Genomic DNA, 12679 nt, shown 5'->3' with positions numbered 1-12679 from the left:
GAACACTTGCCCTCCACCTGATGGCACTGTTTTGGGAGGTTGTGGAACCTTCTGGACATGGAGTCTTGCTAGAGGATATAGAGTCAGTCATAGGGGTGAGGGTTCTAGGCCAGCTCAGCTTTCAGCCTGGTGTCTTAGGACTACCCGTTATGGTGTGTTCCTACTCTGACAGTCACAAACCTCCAGAGTCATCAAGCCTTCCCTGACATGACAAATTGGATTCCCTAAACTGTGAGCTGGAATAAAACTTCCTTTATGTTGTTTCTGTCAGGTTTTCCCTCACAACGAAGAGATAAGGAACCAATTTGCGGGTGGTGGGAGAACCTGCCATGTTGATAATCTTGTTTTTGCTTTCCCATACCACACTCCCTCATCCTCACAGGTGCCCTAAGCAGTAAATGACACAAGTTCCTATTTTATAGCTGGGGAAACTGAGGCACCAGAAGCCCAGTTCAAGAACTCTGACCGGCTGTGGGAGTACTCTCCACAGAACAGTTCCATAGCCCATAGTGAGCAGACCCAGCCAGCAGCCGAGGGTTTGCCTCAGCTCAGGACCGTCTTAACTGTCACACCGACCCTGTGCCATCCAAACTGTGTCTGCAGAGGGCTCATGCCTTAAGCATGTCCCTCGTGCCCTCTAGAATGTGAGCCCCTCCTCAGAGAAGAGAGAAATGGAGTCCGGACCTGCAGTGAGGCACCCTAGGCAGCCACTGACACAGGACAATGATTGGACCAAGGTATGTCAAGCCAATGACAGTGCCACCAGGCCGCATAGAAGGGAACCCCTGCTCAGACTCAGCCAGGCCCATCAGGGGCACATGAAGCTTGGCAGACCTGACCCCAGGACTATTTGGCTGAGTTAATTAGTACACTATCACAGTTCCTTCTCTGCATCTTTGTCCTTACTGGTTCCTTGGTTGGGAAGGATCAGGGTCTCAGGGGGGGTCGCCATGTACAGCTGGCATACACACATTGGCCATAAAGCAGCATGTCATATGCGCTTTGCTGTTACAGCTTAGTACAGACAGAAGGTCTGGCTGCATTCCCCCAACTCAGCAGGAATACTTGGTTACAGATTAATGGGCAAAGGACAAATCATTCTGGACAAATTTGGTGGAAGGTCAGAAACCACAAGATGGCTAGCAACAGCAAAGGTTAACAGGCAGTTGGCAAGACATGAGTATAGGCTGCTGGACTTTGTAACATCAACACCAGCATGCCCTGGTTGGTCAAGCTCAAAAACCCAACAAGGGAATGTGTGGCAAAGCTACACTGACCAGGGATGCGGCAGGCTGGCCTTCTAGGATTTCCAAGAATGGGAGGCAGGTGAGCTGTAGCTTGCCTGATGGAGAGGATAATGCTGGGAGGGTGGCCAAGAGGCTATGGCCAGATGCTGTATTCTTTAGTTTTCCATTGCTATAAAAAAATACCTCGGGCTGGTAATGATTAAGTGGAAGAGTTTATTTATCTCACAGTTTAGAGGCTGAGAGTCCAACACTGGGCGGTCCCATTGGTTTGGCGGCTGTTGAAGGCCGCGTGGTCAGACAGCAGAAGTGCATGTGAGGGAGCGATCGCATGGTGAGACGGCCGTGCTCTTTCCAAGGACGGCATTCCTAATGATCTAATTGCTTTACACCAGGCCCGCTCTTAAAGGCCCCGCTACCTACCTCCCGATGATGCGACCACACGGAGGACCGAGCTTCCAGTACACCAACCTTTGTGGACCATGTCAGTCCCTGTCCTAAGCCTTCCACACGGCCAGAGCCAAGTTTCTTTACTCTCTTGGTCTCACTTGTTCACTGAGACAAGCAACATACCACATTCTGGACCTCGCTAAAGAGGGGGCACTTAGTCCTTTCCTGTAACATTCCAGACTTGGTGCTAAAAATCTTTTTTTTTTTTTCCTGAACGAGGCAATGGACATCTTTTAGTCTTCCACAAGACATCTTGAAGCCATCATTGGTCACTACTAAGCTCCTGGCAGTGGCTTAGTAAGGGAGCAGGATGGCCTTCTGGGATTTGGTCAGGGGTCAAATATTGAGTGGCCATTTCCTGGCCTGTGACCTTGAACTCATACTGAAACCCTTTGGATACACAGGAAGGCAAACTCTCCCAGATAGCCATGCTTCTAGCAATTCTGAATGAATGGACGGACATGGCTAGAGGATTCAAGCTGCTTACTGTGGGACCGGAAGTAACTTCCCCTTGCCTGAAATGTCCGTATTGCCAACCCGCCTGTAGATATTCCTTCATGATCAGAGAAATCTGGTTATTTCTGACTAAACCTTCCCCGGGGCTTTGTTATAGTTTGCTTTATGTTACTATGATAAACACTACAACCTAAAACAACTTAGGGGGAAAAGGATTTACATCACCTCACAGGTTCCAGTCCACTCTGAGAGAAGCCAGGGCAGGTGCACAAAGCAGGAACCGGGAGTCAGGAACTGATGCAGAGGCCATGGAGGAGTGCGGCTTACTAGCTTGCTCCCCTTGACTTGTCCAGCCTGCTTTCTTGTGGAGGCCCAAATTACTCAGGGTCAGAGAATCTGAGCTTGCTTTACCCAGCAGGGCTGCATAATGGACGATTTGACCACAGACGTGGTTACCAGGTGTTTGGAAGGGTCTACACTTGGCTGTGTGGTGTGCTTTGATCTCACAAGGGGGGGGGGGTCTTTTGCCCCACCCTTTGGCATTGTTATAAAAAGCTCTTTTAAATAAACAGAAAAGGCCATTGGGTACTGATCCAGGTCCTCCTGAAGCTATGCTGTGTTTCTGTCCTTCTTTCATCAACTAGGTCTCTCTTTCTAGCTGATATTGCCTTATCCCTTTCTCCTCCTCCTAAGAACCTTGGTAAAGGTGGGGAAGGTAGGACCTGGACTCCCACAGACTCCCACACTTTCTTATGTAGTCCATGTCTACCTAGCTAGGGATGGCACTGTCCACCATGGGCTAGACCTACTTTCAATAATTAACAATTAAGAAAATGCCTCCAGATAGGTCACAGGCTTATCTGATCAAGACAATTCTTCAGTTGAGGTTCCCTCTTCCCAGATAATTCTAGGTTTGCATCAAGTTGACAGCTGAGGCTAACCATTCACAGGCTTCCTTGTGTTTATTCCACTGCTTCCTGCTTATTTATATCACAAACCTGCTTTTGTACATAGCTATGTGGTGGCTCCATCTCTTGACTATGTCTCCAAGTTGTCACTAAGCTCTTATGGGTGGACAAGTCTTATATCTGTTGCTCGTTCCTGTACAACTATCCAAGGTCAATCACAGGATGGATGCATGGATGTATGGATGTATGGATGTATGAATGGAAAAGGATGAAGGAATGGATAGTTGCTTTGATGGGTGGATGATGGATGAGGGATGGAAGAAGATGATTGAATAAATAAATGCTTGAATAGATAGGGATGGATGGATGGATGGATGGATAAGGATGATGGATAGATGGATAGATAAAGACAGATGAATGCATAGATGAATGGAGGAGGCTGGATGAATGGATGGAAGGTTATTGTGAGGCACAAGTAAGAGAGCACGTATGAACTGCTTTGGAAATCATGACCCAGCACTCTAATTCTAGTGCCAGACACAGTGCTGGAGCTTTCTATGCACCATTATCTCCACTCTCTCAGTTCTGCCTCACAGAGGCTGTCCTGTGCAAAGAGAATCTTGGGTGCTGGTGAAATTGAGTTCACTTAGACCCCAGAGCTGGGGTAGAGTGGGTTCTGAGCCAGGTGAGTCAGCCGGAACGTGTCTACTCTTCCCAAAGTGAGCATGTGGTGAAGTCTTTGTGTCCACAGACCAGTGTGCAGCCAGACACAGGCGGCAGCGCAAGACCCACAGTGGCCTCCGAGGTACTCGTCTTCTTCCGGAAGCCGTGCCCGCCCTCTCCCTCACCGCCATTAAAGCCCTTCATTTACCACTGATGCATCTCTAAGGAAGCACTTCTAATTACCTCTAATACAAACCAATTCGTACTAAAATTAGGTGGGAAATGGGAGTCGAGGGCGCCTTGGCAGAAAAGGATGATTGTGAATTAGTCCCAGTCTACTCTGGTTCCTCCAGAAGGGTTTTGGAAAATTCTTTTTAATTTCGGGAAGTGAATCCAGACATTTGAAATTTGGAGTGTAGGCAGTGTCTGGATGAACAAGTGTCATCCCGCCTGTCTCTTAAGATTATTTATTTATTTTAGTTTTGTTTTTTTTTTTTTTAATGAGTATGGATACTATGTGCATGTCTGGTGCCTGCAGAGTTCAGAGGAGAACATTAGATGCCCCAGAACTGTAGTAACAGATAGCTGTGAACCACCAGGTAGGGACTGGAACCCGAACCCAGGTCTTAACCACTGAGCTATCTCTCTAGCCCATATCTCATAGGATTCTTAGAAAAATCACATTTAAAAAAGAAAAAAAATGAAGTACATTAGGAGAAGCACAGCCATTTGAAGAGGAAGCTAGTGTTGGCTACTTATCTCTTCATTGGGACAGAAGACCTGATGGAAACTACATAAGAAAGGAAGGGTACGTTTGACTCACAGCCTTAGGAATATCCACTTAGTTTTGTGGGAGGCCCCCTGGGGAGGTTCCATCTGCGGTGGGGGAGGCTGCAACTATGGCAGATGTTTCTGAGCTGATTTATTCACATCTTGGTAAACTAAGAATGTCACCCTCAAGGCCTATCCCCACTGATCCACTTCTGCTGACTAGACCACAGGCTTAAAGACCCCACAACCCCCAGAAACAGTGCCACCAGCCGGGGACCAAGCACGGGAGCCCATAGGAGACATTTCACGCTTCAAACCTTAACATTCTGCATGCGGTTGGAGAGATGGCTCAGCATTCAAGAGCGCTTGCTGCTCATGCAGAGAACTGGATACCCATGTTGGTGGTTCATAATCACCTGCTCCAGCTCCAGGAGATCCAACACCCTTTTCTGGCTTCCTCAGGTACTATATTCACATGCACAATATGCCTGTATGCACACACACACATACACATAAATACAAATAATTTTTACAAAAGAATATGCTACTACTGCCCAACTTAACTTTTTTTTTGCAAGTTCATCATGATGCCAACACAACTTCCCCATATTTTCTTATTTAATCACAGTACAGCCCCGTACATCAAGTACCAATGGACCTATAGTATAGAAATGAGTGCCCAATTGAAGAGGGTCAGGCCTTGGCCCTGGACACCATGGTTACTTTGTGTTTTCTCCATAATGCACAGCAGTAATGCCCTCATGGTCATTGGCTAGCACTTCAGCCCTATACCCGGGGCCATTGCACACAGCCCAACCATCAGCCAGAAGCACAAATGGGGGGGGGGATAACCACACGGCACTAACTGAGCTGGAAAGGACCCTGTGATCTAGGCCTGGAGCAGAAAGACAGACGGCCACTTCACATGACCTCAGCTAGGAATGTGCACATTGGGCAACTCAATGCTCTTGCTTCTCTTTGCACACCTACACATGATGATGTGTACTGATTCCGAGGTTACAAATACGTGTTCGTAAGTGGAAAAATAACTGGGGATGCACAAAAAAAATGAAGACCTGTGGGTTGAATTGGGGTGAGCCCTAAATCCAGAACGAGGGTGCCCTGACAAGAACAGGTGACCAATGAGAAGGCAGAAGCCACGTGGTGGCAGAACTGGAAGCAGAGTAGCTGTGATGTGAGAAACAAGGAAGCCAGCATCCCCCCGGATCTGGGAGACGGAAGGAAGCCTGCCTGTGCAGGAGAAGGGCATACGCCAGTCTGCGGCGCGTTAAGAGAAGGAACCCAGTTGCTCGAGGCCAGTCAGACGGGGCACCTGGGTACGGCAGCCCTAGAAACGGACACAGAACACACAGGCGTCAGCACAGGTGGCACCAGGGTCAACAGTCGTGGGATGCTGGAGAATCCCTTCCCAGCGGAGGGCCAGCCTTCCTGGAGCCCTACAGCCTTGTCTCAACAATGAGAGAGAGAGTCTGCGGGGGATTTGGGGAACAAGAGCGTTTGGTAGGTTATTAGTCAGAGCCTCAGGACCCAAGTCACTTGTAGCCACCCCCTAGCTCCAGGGAGCTGAACTCTTCATATATTCAGGCAAACATGGGCATGGGCTGCCCACACCTCTCCCCAGGCTCTGCTCACACCGGAGTTGCATCCCTCTGATACTGAGAAGATGGCATTTTCCTGTACTCTAAAACCTCATAGCATGGAGAGCATATTTCCCTGAGGTGGGTGTGAAACCCAACTCTCCTGTATGTGGAGCAGGGTGACAGGCTTCGCTCTGATGCCACTTCTGGGATTCTCCAGGACCCATCGCACTCCCTCGCCTCACCTCTGCCCTAAGGATGACAGGCAGAAGACCCATTTGTAGAGGAAAGACGCCCGCACACCTTCAGTTTACTCTGGACATGGATTTTGTCAGATCTCCTGGATTATGGCTGCTTCAGAGCAGGCTGGCAGGAGGTGAGTAAGACACCCACATTCTGCTAAACATCTCTGTAGTTTGGTGGGCCAGACACAGAGTGGGTATGACACAAGAGAGGGTCAGACACAAGAGAGGAACCCAGAGAGTCAGGGGACCCTGTTCCAGGAACCCAGACCTCTGTTCTGGTGGAGAGCACACTATGCCCTGGAGGGAAGAGTTGTCTCCTCCATAACCTTCCTTAGAGCCACAAGGTGGCAGTCTAAGGAGGATACAGAAATGCTAAACCAAGTCACATTTAGGACCAGAAAGGTAATCAATGTGGGCGACTGCTCAGTGTACCTCCAACTTGCTACTGGCCTGTGGTCTCACCTGGAAAAGGGTGTTCCACCTAATTTTGCCTTTAACCCTATGGCACATGCAAAATACTTGGCCAGACTCAGACTCTTGGGCCCTTCAGTTCTCCTGATGGGAATCAGGACCACAAGGAAGGTGACAGAATAGGACCACAGCAGCACACAGAAACGCCAGCCCTGCAGACACCCAAGACTGTCGTCTTTTTTGTTGTTGTTTCAGCTCTGGAAATGTGGACATGCAAGAAGAGTTCCAGAGAGCTTAGAGAAAGGGTGTTGCCCGGACAACAAAAATGGAGGCCACGGGTGGGAAGAAACCTGGAAGACAGAGCAAGGCAAAGACAAGGGACCCTGACTGGGAACGTGACCCGGTTGCACATGCTCACTGCGGATGACTATTCACTCCTCTCAGATCTTGTCTCAGTTAGTCCAGGTGCTTTGAGGGATTTCGAACCCAGACCTTGTGTGGGGACTGTGCAGAGCAGTCAGGTGCGTTCCCAACATCCGCTGCCCGGGAAGGCTTCTATGCCATTGGCACTTTCTTCCCAGACTCCTGAGCACTCTCTTCAGGTGCCAAGTGTAATGTGACCTCTTCAAATTCATAATGTGTATGAAATAAGCAGAGAACAGCTCAAGGTGAGTCATTCATTAATCACAAGCAAAACAGGCCCGGATCAAGGGCATAGCAGGAACCATAAAACAGAAAAGGAAAGGAAGAGTTGCCCAATCTCTTTATTTAATATTAACTACTTTATGTTTTTTTCATCTGAGTTCTGAGAAGGCTTGCTTCCCACTCAATCCAAAGTCATTGTCCTTAAGTACCTGGGTGCTGGCTTTGCGGATGCTGGACGCAGCATGCCTTTGAGCCAGGGCCACTTGAAGGCGGGCCCACCTCTACCACCTGATGTGGCAAGGGGTCTTGTTCTTAATCACCTTCTCAGTATTGCCTGATACAATGGGGGAGGGGGAAGGGCAAACAGATGTGGTTAGGACCTGTCCTTTGTCCTGGGAGTCACAAACTTTACTGGTTTAGAAATGACAAGTACTTAGGAGGAAGGATGCAAGGAGCCATCCGTCAATCCCACTGGGCTATGGGCAACGCGGGCACGCCTTTCCTCTGGGAAGAAGATGTGTAGACTGTACTAAGGGATGTGTAGACTGCTCAATTACATTTCCATTTCCCCCCTTCGCTCTCAACTGTGTCGTATAACAGAGACAGGTAATGTGCAGGACCCCATTTTATAAATGGGCAAAGTATAGATGATGCCCAGCATGGGGCTCTTTCTGACCCTCCCACACACACCTTCCAAGAAGGGCCTGGGTCTCTGTGCCTCTAAAGGGCAGCTGTTGCTTCCACATGGGCATCTGCCCCCAGAGCCGCTAGTTTGTCCTGAGTGGAGGAATCTGAGTTTGGCAGGTATTGCCCTCTGTGAAGCTGTACTCCCACACCCCACCCCCCCCAGTCACGGAACCCATTGTCTCTCTCCAGCTGAGGAAATAGCTAGGCTCCGCCACATACTGATTAATGTGAGGCTCCCTGCAAAGGTGGCAGGGCCCGACTGGGGTGGCCCCGCCCCCTGTGTCATTTGCACAGCATGGGAGCGCTGTAATCCAAAGGTGCATTTCAGAAGCTTGTCTCCCAAAAGCCAAGTGGAGGAAAGAGCTGGAGATAATAATCAAAGCTGACACAAATTACCTAGTGTTTGAAGGAAGCCGAGGGAGCTTCAGGGGCAAATCAGGTTGGCCCTATCTCCATGAGGCTGAGGCTGGCTTGGTGGACTGGGGCTCGGGCAGAGGAAGTACTCCAGTGGACCTGGTTTGGACATCATTTGGAAACTCTACAGTGTCAGAGATTATTTGCATAGAAGTCCCAATGCCTCGCTGTAGCCAAATCCCCCAGAACCTTCTAAAATGCAGACAACTGCTCTTATCCTCAGCATTTCCAAATCAGAGAATCCAGGCTGCCACTAGGGCAGCCACATTGTCTGGCACCAGGCATGACGGTGGTGCAAAGCCTGCTGGGAAATCACTATTCATTAGGCAGTTCCCTCCACTTCACCAATGAGGAAATCGACCTCAACAAAGAAAGGGTCTGGACCAAGGCCCCACAGAGAACTGGAGATGGATCTTTCAACTTCCTCTTCATCCTTACCTGGTCCCTTCCTCTTTTCCTCTTCCTCCTTTGATTCATATACTCATTGGTTGAGGACATGTTTTTTGCCAAGTGCCTATGTTAGTACCTTAACATCCTTAATTTTTTCCCAGTGGGAGCAAGCACCAAATAGGAAGGGCAGGCACTAACCAAATCATCACACACACAAATGGGCAGTTACGGCTCTGACCAGGCAAGACCCCACCCATGCCATCTGGGGGGACCTGACAGTGCACAGAGGGGCTCAGTGTCTTCATCTGTGAAGTGGCCTCCACTTGCTTTGCCTCCCTTCTCTATACAGCTGGCTCACACAGGACGTTAGCAAGGAATGGACTTTGTGAACATGAAAGCAAATTCTCCAAATGCTGGGCTTAGCCTCACTCTGATAAACATTCAATACATGTTTGTTGAATTGAATTGCTGAATTGAATTATGCTACAAAAATAAAGCAAGGATTAGCAAGAATTCCCAGAACTAACCACAGTGTTCATTCAACTTCCCTGTGTGTGCAGAGGAGACCCCCAGGCTGGGTGTGCTGGATCTCAGTGTGTAAGAGCTGGGAGGATTCTGGTCACACTGACTACCGACTTTACAGAATGAGAAATCAAACCCAGAGAAGGGAAAGATTGTTCAAGATCATATATGAAAAATTGTCAGAGCCGGAGACGTCAGCTTCCTGATGCCCTGAGTGACTGTGGGCTAAGAGGTAGACTCATCTTAGGTCTGTGAAGCTCGAGGCAGCTCTGCACCTGGAAAGTCCTAAGGATGGAGACATCTTCCAGCTATTCATTAGTGTTCTATGATCAGATCAGTCCCCAAGACCCCAGAAGTCTTCACATCCCACACCATAAACATTTGTCTCTGGCAAATGTTGATTTCTTGCTCCATTTTATGCTCTAGAAAAGCGTCCACATTTCTCTTTGGTGAGCCACTCTCTCTCCCTTCCCATTCTCAGTCCATGAGGACTGGGTATGGCAGAATCTCCTCACTTCCAGAGAGCACAGTCACGTGTCTCAGGTCCAACCAATCAACTCCTCCAGCTCCCTGGCTGTTATGGGTGATCCAGGGAAGAACCTGACATTCAAAGGTAGCCAGTGTCTGATGACTTATGGGTAGAATATATCTTATGTATTATTAATGGAATATGTTTTATTGGTGGAGCCTAGGTCATGTGACCACACTTCAAAGGAGGTTGAACATATGAATGTATACCACTTTCTAATCTTGTAGTGGGAAACAGGCTCCTTCCCTGGTCATGGGAAGGAGGTCCAAACATAGACCAACAAATAAATGCTTCCACCATCTTGGGACAGCTTCCAGCGATGTGCAAAGTGCAACATTCAAGAGATTATGCCATGAACTTGACATGGCCCAACGGTGGTGGGAGCTGTTATTTCCACTCTAAGATGGAGAAATCGAGTCCTGGAGAAGCACCATTCCTGGGCACACAACAAGGACATGGTGGAATCCTGTACTTTAAAGCCCAGCACCACACGACAGATTGGAATACATTGAGTACCTATCTGGAAGTGACTTGGAATTCAAATGAATCTGAAATATGGGGAGCTGCAGGAATCTTTGGGGGAGATTAAAACTAGGAGGGGGGTCTCTGAAGACCTGATCCTGAGAAAGAGGTTCAGTAATGAGGATCCTGAGCAAGGCAGAAAAGCCTGGTGACAGAGTACCCAGGAAAGACTATGAATGTGTCAGGGCAGAGGCAGTATGGCCCTCACTTGCCTCCTGGGACCATCTTGGGAACCAACCTCAGAGTCCTGTGAGCAAGAGAGTTGAAGACAGCTCTGTGAAGGAATTCCTTCTAAACTGCTCCCAGAGGTTGAGGACACAGGCAGCGTTGTCCTGGGACTCCTAGGGCAGGAGTGACTCCTAAGGCAGGAGTATCCTGGGGTGGGGAAGCCTTCCCGGCACCATTCCTGTAGACCTCCATAAAGCCCTGCACTAAGGGTCCCAGAGCATTGGCGGAGGGTGCTCAGAGCAGTGTCATTCCTATGGGAGATCAGTTTGTGACGACATATGACGCTCTCTAAAATACCCAGAGAAGGGGAGGTTTGGAGAAGCAAGAGGTCCTGTGGTAGCAGTGGGGGCAAGAGCCAGAGACACTTGACAGTGAGGTCCATAGGCTGCATCACACACGTGTTCTGTGTGCCGTCTGCAGGCTGCTTCTCTCACTGTCCCCACCTTGCTCCGAACCCCACCAATGGAGATGCCTTGACTACAGACCCAGGGGCCTGTGCCATCTGGCTTCTGGCTAGGTTCGCCATTGAGTGACACTTGCTGCTCTGTCTCCCAGAGTTCCCACGGACTAGCTTCATTACCACACAGCCTCGGTCACTGGGGATCCTGTGACCAGCCCTCTCCATATGGCCTCTGGCTCTGGGGTCTGGTAATATCTCCTCTGGCTATACCAGCCTGGGTCTATAGCATGCTCTCTGAGCCTGTCGGCGAATCTACCCCAGATGGGGTCGCTAGATGGTGTCCATGCCTTTGTGAAGAGTCCCAGTATTAAACTCTCTCTATGCTCTCATTTTCACTCACTGATACTGAGTGACAGGAGGAAACTACAGCCTGTGAGAAGACAGCGTCCTGTGACCTTGAGTGGAAGTAGCCCATTGAGCAGGAGTAGCCCATTGAGCAGGAGTAGCCCATTGAGCAGGAGTAGCCCATTGAGCAGGAATAGCCCATTGAGTGGGAGTAGCCCATTGAGTGGGAGTAGCCCATTGAGTGGGAGTAGCCCATTGAACAGGAGTAGCCCATTGAGTGGGAGTAGCTCATTGAGTGGGAGTAACCCATTGAACAGGAGTAGCCCATTGAACAGAAGTAGCCTATTGAATTCGGTGCCATCTTCCCATCTTCCTTCCCTTCAGGCAGACACACCTGCCCCAGAATGCTGCTGGGTTTCCATAGACCCTCTGGAACCTGGGAATCTTGTCATAGTACTTTGGATATTGTGACTTTGGGGCCCTGGCCTTAGATCTTCATTATTTGGGAAAATGCCACAAACCAGGAGTTTCTACAAGTGATTGAGGGACCCATCGCAGAACCAATGACTCTAGAGCCTGAAAGGGATGGAGGATTCCCAATCTTTCTCAGTACCTGGGTTATGGAGAGTCTGAGCTAGCCCAAATGGGAATCGGGCTGGGGGAGGCTCTTTGATATGGCTGGGGCTGTGCTTGTCCCACATGCATGGGGAAGGTCTGGGAGACGCCTGCCTTCTCTGCCCTCAGTTCTCAGTAGAGGCAGCTGCAAACGCCCCGGTTCAGACAAGTCACAGCCAGTGTCTGAACCCCAACCCCCCAACTTTCTACAGCTCTGGGCTCTATATCCTCTCGCATAGTCCAAGTGGTCCATAGACCCCGGGCAGGAGGTGGAGGAGACAGAGAGGACGGCTACCTGCCCACTGCTGCATTTAGGGCTGTGTGAGTGCTTTCAAGGAGCCCCTGTGTATCTCTCCCACTTTTAGGATGACAAATACACCCATGCTTGCCTTACAGAGCCGGGGCTGGCTAGGGTTCAGAAGTCCCAGCCCACCCAAAGGCTGGAGAATGACTCCTGTATCCTCACCGTCTCTGACTACGTTTCCTCCCCTGGAATGGCCTGTCAGTATTGGTGCTCAGTGAGCCCAGTGTGGGGGCTGCATACTTTCAAAGAGAGCATCCCTAACCAGGAGTCATAGTCACCAAGAAGCAAGTGTCCAGCCCCAAGAGCCATGAACCATGGCCTTAGAAAGCAGG

This window comes from Peromyscus leucopus, chromosome 5 (genome assembly GCF_004664715.2).
Source record: "Peromyscus leucopus breed LL Stock chromosome 5, UCI_PerLeu_2.1, whole genome shotgun sequence".
Lineage (NCBI taxonomy): Eukaryota > Metazoa > Chordata > Mammalia > Rodentia > Cricetidae > Peromyscus > Peromyscus leucopus.
The sequence above is the reverse complement of the archived record's forward strand: the minus strand, read 5'-3'. Positions refer to the sequence as shown.